At 47.2% G+C, this 9,164-nt stretch overlaps 26 non-coding genes and 3 pseudogenes across 26 annotated transcripts; all 29 read left to right on the forward strand.

The window, feature by feature from the left end:
* The first annotated feature begins 200 nt into the window (after positions 1–200).
* Positions 201–319, forward strand: LOC138474489 (5S ribosomal RNA). Its single transcript, XR_011269028.1, has one exon. It is a non-coding gene; the product is annotated as a 5S ribosomal RNA (ribosomal RNA).
* A 106-nt stretch (positions 320–425) lies between these two features.
* LOC138478816 (5S ribosomal RNA) lies at positions 426–544 on the forward strand. The gene has a single exon (XR_011272647.1). It is a non-coding gene; the product is annotated as a 5S ribosomal RNA (ribosomal RNA).
* A 106-nt stretch (positions 545–650) lies between these two features.
* On the forward strand, positions 651–769 carry LOC138474501 (5S ribosomal RNA). Its single transcript, XR_011269029.1, has one exon. It is a non-coding gene; the product is annotated as a 5S ribosomal RNA (ribosomal RNA).
* Positions 770–875: 106 nt separating this feature from the next.
* LOC138474515 (5S ribosomal RNA) lies at positions 876–994 on the forward strand. The gene has a single exon (XR_011269031.1). It is a non-coding gene; the product is annotated as a 5S ribosomal RNA (ribosomal RNA).
* A 106-nt stretch (positions 995–1,100) lies between these two features.
* On the forward strand, positions 1,101–1,209 carry LOC138473953 (5S ribosomal RNA; annotated as a pseudogene).
* A 464-nt stretch (positions 1,210–1,673) lies between these two features.
* LOC138480127 (5S ribosomal RNA) lies at positions 1,674–1,792 on the forward strand. The gene has a single exon (XR_011273838.1). It is a non-coding gene; the product is annotated as a 5S ribosomal RNA (ribosomal RNA).
* A 106-nt stretch (positions 1,793–1,898) lies between these two features.
* LOC138473954 (5S ribosomal RNA) lies at positions 1,899–2,007 on the forward strand (annotated as a pseudogene).
* Positions 2,008–2,471: 464 nt separating this feature from the next.
* Positions 2,472–2,590, forward strand: LOC138474527 (5S ribosomal RNA). Its single transcript, XR_011269032.1, has one exon. It is a non-coding gene; the product is annotated as a 5S ribosomal RNA (ribosomal RNA).
* Positions 2,591–2,696: 106 nt separating this feature from the next.
* On the forward strand, positions 2,697–2,815 carry LOC138474539 (5S ribosomal RNA). Its single transcript, XR_011269033.1, has one exon. It is a non-coding gene; the product is annotated as a 5S ribosomal RNA (ribosomal RNA).
* Positions 2,816–2,921: 106 nt separating this feature from the next.
* LOC138474551 (5S ribosomal RNA) lies at positions 2,922–3,040 on the forward strand. The gene has a single exon (XR_011269034.1). It is a non-coding gene; the product is annotated as a 5S ribosomal RNA (ribosomal RNA).
* Positions 3,041–3,146: 106 nt separating this feature from the next.
* Positions 3,147–3,265, forward strand: LOC138477807 (5S ribosomal RNA). The gene has a single exon (XR_011271732.1). It is a non-coding gene; the product is annotated as a 5S ribosomal RNA (ribosomal RNA).
* Positions 3,266–3,728: 463 nt separating this feature from the next.
* On the forward strand, positions 3,729–3,847 carry LOC138474563 (5S ribosomal RNA). Its single transcript, XR_011269035.1, has one exon. It is a non-coding gene; the product is annotated as a 5S ribosomal RNA (ribosomal RNA).
* Positions 3,848–3,953: 106 nt separating this feature from the next.
* Positions 3,954–4,072, forward strand: LOC138476466 (5S ribosomal RNA). The gene has a single exon (XR_011270514.1). It is a non-coding gene; the product is annotated as a 5S ribosomal RNA (ribosomal RNA).
* A 106-nt stretch (positions 4,073–4,178) lies between these two features.
* LOC138474499 (5S ribosomal RNA) lies at positions 4,179–4,287 on the forward strand (annotated as a pseudogene).
* A 106-nt stretch (positions 4,288–4,393) lies between these two features.
* Positions 4,394–4,512, forward strand: LOC138474575 (5S ribosomal RNA). Its single transcript, XR_011269036.1, has one exon. It is a non-coding gene; the product is annotated as a 5S ribosomal RNA (ribosomal RNA).
* Positions 4,513–4,976: 464 nt separating this feature from the next.
* On the forward strand, positions 4,977–5,095 carry LOC138474587 (5S ribosomal RNA). The gene has a single exon (XR_011269037.1). It is a non-coding gene; the product is annotated as a 5S ribosomal RNA (ribosomal RNA).
* A 106-nt stretch (positions 5,096–5,201) lies between these two features.
* LOC138474599 (5S ribosomal RNA) lies at positions 5,202–5,320 on the forward strand. Its single transcript, XR_011269038.1, has one exon. It is a non-coding gene; the product is annotated as a 5S ribosomal RNA (ribosomal RNA).
* Positions 5,321–5,426: 106 nt separating this feature from the next.
* On the forward strand, positions 5,427–5,545 carry LOC138474612 (5S ribosomal RNA). Its single transcript, XR_011269039.1, has one exon. It is a non-coding gene; the product is annotated as a 5S ribosomal RNA (ribosomal RNA).
* A 106-nt stretch (positions 5,546–5,651) lies between these two features.
* Positions 5,652–5,770, forward strand: LOC138478888 (5S ribosomal RNA). Its single transcript, XR_011272713.1, has one exon. It is a non-coding gene; the product is annotated as a 5S ribosomal RNA (ribosomal RNA).
* Positions 5,771–6,234: 464 nt separating this feature from the next.
* On the forward strand, positions 6,235–6,353 carry LOC138474625 (5S ribosomal RNA). Its single transcript, XR_011269040.1, has one exon. It is a non-coding gene; the product is annotated as a 5S ribosomal RNA (ribosomal RNA).
* A 106-nt stretch (positions 6,354–6,459) lies between these two features.
* On the forward strand, positions 6,460–6,578 carry LOC138478856 (5S ribosomal RNA). The gene has a single exon (XR_011272684.1). It is a non-coding gene; the product is annotated as a 5S ribosomal RNA (ribosomal RNA).
* Positions 6,579–6,684: 106 nt separating this feature from the next.
* On the forward strand, positions 6,685–6,803 carry LOC138477984 (5S ribosomal RNA). The gene has a single exon (XR_011271893.1). It is a non-coding gene; the product is annotated as a 5S ribosomal RNA (ribosomal RNA).
* A 106-nt stretch (positions 6,804–6,909) lies between these two features.
* On the forward strand, positions 6,910–7,028 carry LOC138479509 (5S ribosomal RNA). Its single transcript, XR_011273277.1, has one exon. It is a non-coding gene; the product is annotated as a 5S ribosomal RNA (ribosomal RNA).
* Positions 7,029–7,492: 464 nt separating this feature from the next.
* On the forward strand, positions 7,493–7,611 carry LOC138474638 (5S ribosomal RNA). Its single transcript, XR_011269042.1, has one exon. It is a non-coding gene; the product is annotated as a 5S ribosomal RNA (ribosomal RNA).
* A 106-nt stretch (positions 7,612–7,717) lies between these two features.
* Positions 7,718–7,836, forward strand: LOC138478860 (5S ribosomal RNA). The gene has a single exon (XR_011272687.1). It is a non-coding gene; the product is annotated as a 5S ribosomal RNA (ribosomal RNA).
* A 107-nt stretch (positions 7,837–7,943) lies between these two features.
* LOC138474650 (5S ribosomal RNA) lies at positions 7,944–8,062 on the forward strand. The gene has a single exon (XR_011269043.1). It is a non-coding gene; the product is annotated as a 5S ribosomal RNA (ribosomal RNA).
* A 106-nt stretch (positions 8,063–8,168) lies between these two features.
* On the forward strand, positions 8,169–8,287 carry LOC138478039 (5S ribosomal RNA). Its single transcript, XR_011271943.1, has one exon. It is a non-coding gene; the product is annotated as a 5S ribosomal RNA (ribosomal RNA).
* A 464-nt stretch (positions 8,288–8,751) lies between these two features.
* Positions 8,752–8,870, forward strand: LOC138478289 (5S ribosomal RNA). Its single transcript, XR_011272170.1, has one exon. It is a non-coding gene; the product is annotated as a 5S ribosomal RNA (ribosomal RNA).
* Positions 8,871–8,976: 106 nt separating this feature from the next.
* Positions 8,977–9,095, forward strand: LOC138475509 (5S ribosomal RNA). Its single transcript, XR_011269647.1, has one exon. It is a non-coding gene; the product is annotated as a 5S ribosomal RNA (ribosomal RNA).
* Positions 9,096–9,164: the final 69 nt, after the last annotated feature.

Here is a 9,164-nt window from a genome sequence, read left to right on the forward strand (position 1 = left end):
CCTCCCTGCAACAGAAACAGGATGGATGGATTAAAGTTATCCTACCAGACATAGGAGTCCTGAATGGGCCCACCAGTCTTATATATCTCGCCTGATCGAGCGCTGATCGAGCGATGAGCGTGGTATCATGTTGCAAGTGGCTGCATGGCTTAGCTTACTAAATGCAAATGCATAAGAGTAATATTCTTAGCATTACTCGAGCCTACGGCCACACCACACTGAATGCGCCCGATCTCGTCTGATCTCGGAAGCTAAGCAGTGTCGGGCCTAGTTAGTACCTGGATGGGAGACCGCCTGGGAATACCAGGTGCTGTAGGCTTTTTTGTGCTCCAAGTTCAGGAAGTGAGCCATTTCTCAATTGCCTTTCAAAACTGCAAGGTCTAGCCGACTAGATGCTTAAAAGTACAAAACTCACTAGGCCCAGAGCCTACGGCCACACCACACTGAATGCGCCCGATCTTGTCTGATCTCGGAAGCTAAGCAGTGTCGGGCCTAGTTAGTACCTGGATGGGAGACCGCCTGGGAATACCAGGTGCTGTAGGCTTTTTTGTGCTCCAAGTTCAGGAAGTGAGCCATTTCTCAATTGCCTTTCAAAACTGCAAGGTCTAGCCGACTAGATGCTTAAAAGTACAAAACTCACTAGGCCCAGAGCCTACGGCCACACCACACTGAATGCGCCCGATCTCGTCTGATCTCGGAAGCTAAGCAGTGTCGGGCCTAGTTAGTACCTGGATGGGAGACCGCCTGGGAATACCAGGTGCTGTAGGCTTTTTTGTGCTCCAAGTTCAGGAAGTGAGCCATTTCTCAATTGCCTTTCAAAACTGCAAGGTCTAGCCGACTAGATGCTTAAAAGTACAAAACTCACTAGGACCAGAGCCTACGGCCACACCACACTGAATGCGCCCGATCTCGTCTGATCTCGGAAGCTAAGCAGTGTCGGGCCTAGTTAGTACCTGGATGGGAGACCGCCTGGGAATACCAGGTGCTGTAGGCTTTTTTGTGCTCCAAGTTCAGGAAGTGAGCCATTTCTCAATTGCCTTTCAAAACTGCAAGGTCTAGCCAACTAGATGCTTAAAAGTACAAAACTCACTAGGCCCAGAGCCTACGGCCACACCACACTGAATGCGCCCGATCTCGGAAGCTAAGCAGTGTCGGGCCTAGTTAGTACCTGGATGGGAGACCGCCTGGGAATACCAGGTGCTGTAGGCTATTTTGTGCTCCATGATTTGTAATTGCACAACTTCTCAATTACTTTTCAAATTTGGTATGTTTCCAAAATAATTTTATCCCGTTTTATAGCGGAAATGTTGGACAACATTATGAGGGCTGGAGCTACCTATTTACATATAATTAGCATACAGGTAGTGTGTTCATGGGTAATAAATCGACTTTCACATGTAATGCAGTACAGAGAATATTGAGTCCTTCAAGAGGCATGAAAGAAAGCCGTTATTGTGTTGATTGTTCTCTCCACCTCCCTGCAACAGAAACAGGATGGATGGATTAAAGTTATCCTACCAGACATAGGAGTCCTGAATGGGCCCACCAGTCTTATATATCTCGCCTGATCGAGCGCTGATCGAGCGATGAGCGTGGTATCATGTTGCAAGTGGCTGCATGGCTTAGCTTACTAAATGCAAATGCATAAGAGTAATATTCTTAGCATTACTAGAGCCTACGGCCACACCACACTGAATGCGCCCGATCTCGTCTGATCTCGGAAGCTAAGCAGTGTCTGGCCTAGTTAGTACCTGGATGGGAGACTGCCTGGGAATACCAGGTGCTGTAGGCTTTTTTGTGCTCCAAGTTCAGGAAGTGAGCCATTTCTCAATTGCCTTTCAAAACTGCAAGGTCTAGCCGACTAGATGCTTAAAAGTACAAAACTCACTAGGCCCAGAGCCTACGGCCACACCACACTGAATGCGCCCGATCTCGGAAGCTAAGCAGTGTCGGGCCTAGTTAGTACCTGGATGGGAGACCGCCTGGGAATACCAGGTGCTGTAGGCTATTTTGTGCTCCATGATTAGTAATTGCGCAACTTCTCAATTACTTTTCAAATTTGGTATGTTTCCAAAATAATTTTATCCCGTTTTATAGCGGAAATGTTGGACAACATTATGAGGGCTGGAGCTACCTATTTACATATAATTAGCATACAGGTAGTGTGTTCATGGGTAATAAATCGACTTTCACATGTAATGCAGTACAGAGAATATTGAGTCCTTCAAGAGGCATGAAAGAAAGCCGTTATTGTGTTGATTGTTCTCTCCACCTCCCTGCAACAGAAACAGGATGGATGGATTAAAGTTATCCTACCAGACATAGGAGTCCTGAATGGGCCCACCAGTCTTATATATCTCGCCTGATCGAGCGCTGATCGAGCGATGAGCGTGGTATCATGTTGCAAGTGGCTGCATGGCTTAGCTTACTAAATGCAAATGCATAAGAGTAATATTCTTAGCATTACTCGAGCCTACGGCCACACCACACTGAATGCGCCCGATCTCGTCTGATCTCGGAAGCTAAGCAGTGTCGGGCCTAGTTAGTACCTGGATGGGAGACCGCCTGGGAATACCAGGTGCTGTAGGCTTTTTTGTGCTCCAAGTTCAGGAAGTGAGCCATTTCTCAATTGCCTTTCAAAACTGCAAGGTCTAGCCGACTAGGTGCTTAAAAGTACAAAACTCACTAGGCCCAGAGCCTACGGCCACACCACACTGAATGCGCCCGATCTCGTCTGATCTCGGAAGCTAAGCAGTGTCGGGCCTAGTTAGTACCTGGATGGGAGACCGCCTGGGAATACCAGGTGCTGTAGGCTTTTTTGTGCTCCAAGTTCAGGAAGTGAGCCATTTCTCAATTGCCTTTCAAAACTGCAAGGTCTAGCCGACTAGATGCTTAAAAGTACAAAACTCACTAGGACCAGAGCCTACGGCCACACCACACTGAATGCGCCCGATCTCGTCTGATCTCGGAAGCTAAGCAGTGTCGGGCCTAGTTAGTACCTGGATGGGAGACCGCCTGGGAATACCAGGTGCTGTAGGCTTTTTTGTGCTCCAAGTTCAGGAAGTGAGCCATTTCTCAATTGCCTTTCAAAACTGCAAGGTCTAGCCGACTAGATGCTTAAAAGTACAAAACTCACTAGGCCCTGAGCCTACGGCCACACCACACTGAATGCCCCCGATCTCGTCTGATCTCGGAAGCTAAGCAGTGTCGGGCCTAGTTAGTACCTGGATGGGAGACCGCCTGGGAATACCAGGTGCTGTAGGCTATTTTGTGCTCCATGATTAGTAATTGCACAACTTCTCAATTACTTTTCAAATTTTGTATGTTTCCAAAATAATTTTATCCCGTTTTATAGCGGAAATGTTGGACAACATTATGAGGGCTGGAGCTACCTATTTACATATAATTAGCATACAGGTAGTGTGTTCATGGGTAATAAATCGACTTTCACATGTAATGCAGTACAGAGAATATTGAGTCCTTCAAGAGGCATGAAAGAAAGCCGTTATTGTGTTGATTGTTCTCTCCACCTCCCTGCAACAGAAACAGGATGGATGGATTAAAGTTATCCTACCAGACATAGGAGTCCTGAATGGGCCCACCAGTTTTATATATCTCGCCTGATCGAGCCTGATCGAGCGCTGAGCGTGGTATCATGTTGCAAGTGGCTGCATGGCTTAGCTTACTAAATGAAAATGCATAAGAGTAATATTCTTAGCATTTCTAGAGCCTACGGCCACACCACACTGAATGCGCCCGATCTCGTCTGATCTCGGAAGCTAAGCAGTGTCGGGCCTAGTTAGTACCTGGATGGGAGACCGCCTGGGAATACCAGGTGCTGTAGGCTTTTTTGTGCTCCAAGTTCAGGAAGTGAGCCATTTCTCAATTGCCTTTCAAAACTGCAAGGTCTAGCCGACTAGATGCTTAAAAGTACAAAACTCACTAGGCCCAGAGCCTACGGCCACACCACACTGAATGCGCCCGATCTCGTCTGATCTCGGAAGCTAAGCAGTGTCGGGCCTAGTTAGTACCTGGATGGGAGACCACCTGGGAATACCAGGTGCTGTAGGCTTTTTTGTGCTCCAAGTTCAGGAAGTGAGCCATTTCTCAATTGCCTTTCAAAACTGCAAGGTCTAGCCGACTAGATGCTTAAAAGTACAAAACTCACTAGGACCAGAGCCTACGGCCACACCACACTGAATGCGTCTGATCTCGGAAGCTAAGCAGTGTCGGGCCTAGTTAGTACCTGGATGGGAGACCGCCTGGGAATACCAGGTGCTGTAGGCTTTTTTGTGCTCCAAGTTCAGGAAGTGAGCCATTTCTCAATTGCCTTTCAAAACTGCAAGGTCTAGCCGACTAGATGCTTAAAAGTACAAAACTCACTAGGCCCAGAGCCTACGGCCACACCACACTGAATGCGCCCGATCTCGTCTGATCTCGGAAGCTAAGCAGTGTCGGGCCTAGTTAGTACCTGGATGGGAGACCGCCTGGGAATACCAGGTGCTGTAGGCTATTTTGTGCTCCATGATTAGTAATTGCACAACTTCTCAATTACTTTTCAAATTTGGTATGTTTCCAAAATAATTTTATCCCGTTTTATAGCGGAAATGTTGGACAACATTATGAGGGCTGGAGCTACCTATTTACATATAATTAGCATACAGGTAGTGTGTTCATGGGTAATAAATCGACTTTCACATGTAATGCAGTACAGAGAATATTGAGTCCTTCAAGAGGCATGAAAGAAAGCCGTTATTGTGTTGATTGTTCTCTCCACCTCCCTGCAACAGAAACAGGATGGATGGATTAAAGTTATCCTACCAGACATAGGAGTCCTGAATGGGCCCACCAGTCTTATATATCTCGCCTGATCGAGCGCTGATCGAGCGATGAGCGTGGTATCATGTTGCAAGTGGCTGCATGGCTTAGCTTACTAAATGCAAATGCATAAGAGTAATATTCTTAGCATTTCTAGAGCCTACGGCCACACCACACTGAATGCGCCCGATCTCGTCTGATCTCGGAAGCTAAGCAGTGTCGGGCCTAGTTAGTACCTGGATGGGAGACCGCCTGGGAATACCAGGTGCTGTAGGCTTTTTTGTGCTCCAAGTTCAGGAAGTGAGCCATTTCTCAATTGCCTTTCAAAACTGCAAGGTCTAGCCGACTAGATGCTTAAAAGTACAAAACTCACTAGGCCCAGAGCCTACGGCCACACCACACTGAATGCGCCCGATCTCGTCTGATCTCGGAAGCTAAGCAGTGTCGGGCCTAGTTAGTACCTGGATGGGAGACCGCCTGGGAATACCAGGTGCTGTAGGCTTTTTTGTGCTCCAAGTTCAGGAAGTGAGCATTTTCTCAATTGCCTTTCAAAACTGCAAGGTCTAGCCGACTAGATGCTTAAAAGTACAAAACTCACTAGGACCAGAGCCTACGGCCACACCACACTGAATGCGCCCGATCTCGTCTGATCTCGGAAGCTAAGCAGTGTCGGGCCTAGTTAGTACCTGGATGGGAGACCGCCTGGGAATACCAGGTGCTGTAGGCTTTTTTGTGCTCCAAGTTCAGGAAGTGAGCCATTTCTCAATTGCCTTTCAAAACTGCAAGGTCTAGCCGACTAGATGCTTAAAAGTACAAAACTCACTAGGCCCAGAGCCTACGGCCACACCACACTGAATGCGCCCGATCTCGTCTGATCTCGGAAGCTAAGCAGTGTCAGGCCTAGTTAGTACCTGGATGGGAGACCGCCTGGGAATACCAGGTGCTGTAGGCTATTTTGTGCTCCATGATTAGTAATTGCACAACTTCTCAATTACTTTTCAAATTTGGTATGTTTCCAAAATAATTTTATCCCGTTTTATAGCGGAAATGTTGGACAACATTATGAGGGCTGGAGCTACCTATTTACATATAATTAGCATACAGGTAGTGTGTTCATGGGTAATAAATCGACTTTCACATGTAATGCAGTACAGAGAATATTGAGTCCTTCAAGAGGCATGAAAGAAAGCCGTTATTGTGTTGATTGTTCTCTCCACCTCCCTGCAACAGAAACAGGATGGATGGATTAAAGTTATCCTACCAGACATAGGAGTCCTGAATGGGCCCACCAGTCTTATATATCTCGCCTGATCGAGCGCTGATCGAGCGATGAGCGTGGTATCATGTTGCAAGTGGCTGCATGGCTTAGCTTACTAAATGCAAATGCATAAGAGTAATATTCTTAGCATTACTCGAGCCTACGGCCACACCACACTGAATGCGCCCGATCTCGTCTGATCTCGGAAGCTAAGCAGTGTCGGGCCTAGTTAGTACCTGGATGGGAGACCGCCTGGGAATACCAGGTGCTGTAGGCTTTTTTGTGCTCCAAGTTCAGGAAGTGAGCCATTTCTCAATTGCCTTTCAAAACTGCAAGGTCTAGCCGACTAGATGCTTAAAAGTACAAAACTCACTAGGTCCAGAGCCTACGGCCACACCACACTGAATGCGCCCGATCTCGTCTGATCTCGGAAGCTAAGCAGTATCGGGCCTAGTTAGTACCTGGATGGGAGACCGCCTGGGAATACCAGGTGCTGTAGGCTTTTTTGTGCTCCAAGTTCAGGAAGTGAGCCATTTCTCAATTGCCTTTCAAAACTGCAAGGTCTAGCCGACTAGATGCTTAAAAGTACAAAACTCACTAGGACCAGAGCCTACGGCCACACCACACTGAATGCGCCCGATCTCGTCTGATCTCGGAAGCAAAGCAGTGTCGGGCCTAGTTAGTACCTGGATGGGAGACCGCCTGGGAATACCAGGTGCTGTAGGCTTTTTTGTGCTCCAAGTTCAGGAAGTGAGCCATTTCTCAATTGCCTTTCAAAACTGCAAGGTCTAGCCAACTAGATGCTTAAAAGTACAAAACTCACTAGGCCCTGAGCCTACGGCCACACCACACTGAATGCGCCCGATCTCGTTTGATCTCGGAAGCTAAGCAGTGTCAGGCCTAGTTAGTACCTGGATGGGAGACCGCCTGGGAATACCAGGTGCTGTAGGCTATTTTGTGCTCCATGATTAGTAATTGCACAACTTCTCAATTACTTTTCAAATTTGGTATGTTTCCAAAATAATTTTATCCCGTTTTATAGCGGAAATGTTGGACAACATTATGAGGGCTGGAGCTACCTATTTACATATAATTAGCATACAGGTAGTGTGTTCATGGGTAATAAATCGACTTTCACATGTAATGCAGTACAGAGAATATTGAGTCCTTCAAGAGGCATGAAAGAAAGCCGTTATTGTGTTGATTGTTCTCTCCACCTCCCTGCAACAGAAACAGGATGGATGGATTAAAGTTATCCTACCAGACATAGGAGTCCTGAATGGGCCCACCAGTCTTATATATCTCGCCTGATCGAGCGCTGATCGAGCGATGAGCGTGGTATCATGTTGCAAGTGGCTGCATGGCTTAGCTTACTAAATGCAAATGCATAAGAGTAATATTCTTAGCATTTCTAGAGCCTACGGCCACACCACACTGAATGCGCCCGATCTCGTCTGATCTCGGAAGCTAAGCAGTGTCGGGCCTAGTTAGTACCTGGATGGGAGACCGCCTGGGAATACCAGGTGCTGTAGGCTTTTTTGTGCTCCAAGTTCAGGAAGTGAGCCATTTCTCAATTGCCTTTCAAAACTGCAAGGTCTAGCCGACTAGATGCTTAAAAGTACAAAACTCACTAGGCCCAGAGCCTACGGCCACACCACACTGAATGCGCCCGATCTCGTCTGATCTCGGAAGCTAAGCAGTGTCAGGCCTAGTTAGTACCTGGATGGGAGACCACCTGGGAATACCAGGTGCTGTAGGCTTTTTTTGTGCTCCAAGTTCAGGAAGTGAGCCATTTCTCAATTGCCTTTCAAAACTGCAAGGTCTAGCCGACTAGATGCTTAAAAGTACAAAACTCACTAGGACCAGAGCCTACGGCCACACCACACTGAATGCGCCCGATCTCGTCTGATCTCGGAAGCTAAGCAGTGTCGGGCCTAGTTAGTACCTGGATGGGAGACCGCCTGGGAATACCAGGTGCTGTAGGCTTTTTTGTGCTCCAAGTTCAGGAAGTGAGCCATTTCTCAATTGCCTTTCAAAACTGCAAGGTCTAGCCGACTAGATGCTTAAAAGTACAAAACTCACTAGGCCCAGAGCCTACGGCCACACCACACTGAATGCGCCTGATCTCGTCTGATCTCGGAAGCTAAGCAGTGTCGGGCCTAGTTAGTACCTGGATGGGAGACCGCCTGGGAATACCAGGTGCTGTAGGCTATTTTGTGCTCCATGATTAGTAATTGCACAACTTCTCAATTACTTTTCAAATTTGGTATGTTTCCAAAATAATTTTATCCCGTTTTATAGCGGAAATGTTGGACAACATTATGAGGGCTGGAGCTACCTATTTACATATAATTAGCATACAGGTAGTGTGTTCATGGGTAATAAATCGACTTTCACATGTAATGCAGTACAGAGAATATTGAGTCCTTCAAGAGGCATGAAAGAAAGCCGTTATTGTGTTGATTGTTCTCTCCACCTCCCTGCAACAGAAACAGGATGGATGGATTAAAGTTATCCTACCAGACATAGGAGTCCTGAATGGGCCCACCAGTCTTATATATCTCGCCTGATCGAGCGCTGATCGAGCGATGAGCGTGGTATCATGTTGCAAGTGGCTGCATGGCTTAGCTTACTAAATGCAAATGCATAAGAGTAATATTCTTAGCATTCCTAGAGCCTACGGCCACACCACACTGAATGCGCCCGATCTCGTCTGATCTCGGAAGCTAAGCAGTGTCGGGCCTAGTTAGTACCTGGATGGGAGACTGCCTGGGAATACCAGGTGCTGTAGGCTTTTTTGTGCTCCAAGTTCAGGAAGTGAGCCATTTCTCAATTGCCTTTCAAAACTGCAAGGTCTAGCCGACTAGATGCTTAAAAGTACAAAACTCACTAGGCCCAGAGCCTACGGCCACACCACACTGAATGCGCCCGATCTCGTCTGATCTCGGAAGCTAAGCAGTGTTGGGCCTAGTTAGTACCTGGATGGGAGACCGCCTGGGAATACCAGGTGCTGTAGGCTATTTTGTGCTCCATGATTAGTAATTGCGCAACTTCTCAATTACTTTTCAAATTTGGTATGTTTCCAAAA

This window comes from Ambystoma mexicanum, chromosome 8 (genome assembly GCF_040938575.1).
Source record: "Ambystoma mexicanum isolate Mex_15411 chromosome 8, UKY_AmexF1_1, whole genome shotgun sequence".
Taxonomy (NCBI): domain Eukaryota; kingdom Metazoa; phylum Chordata; class Amphibia; order Caudata; family Ambystomatidae; genus Ambystoma; species Ambystoma mexicanum.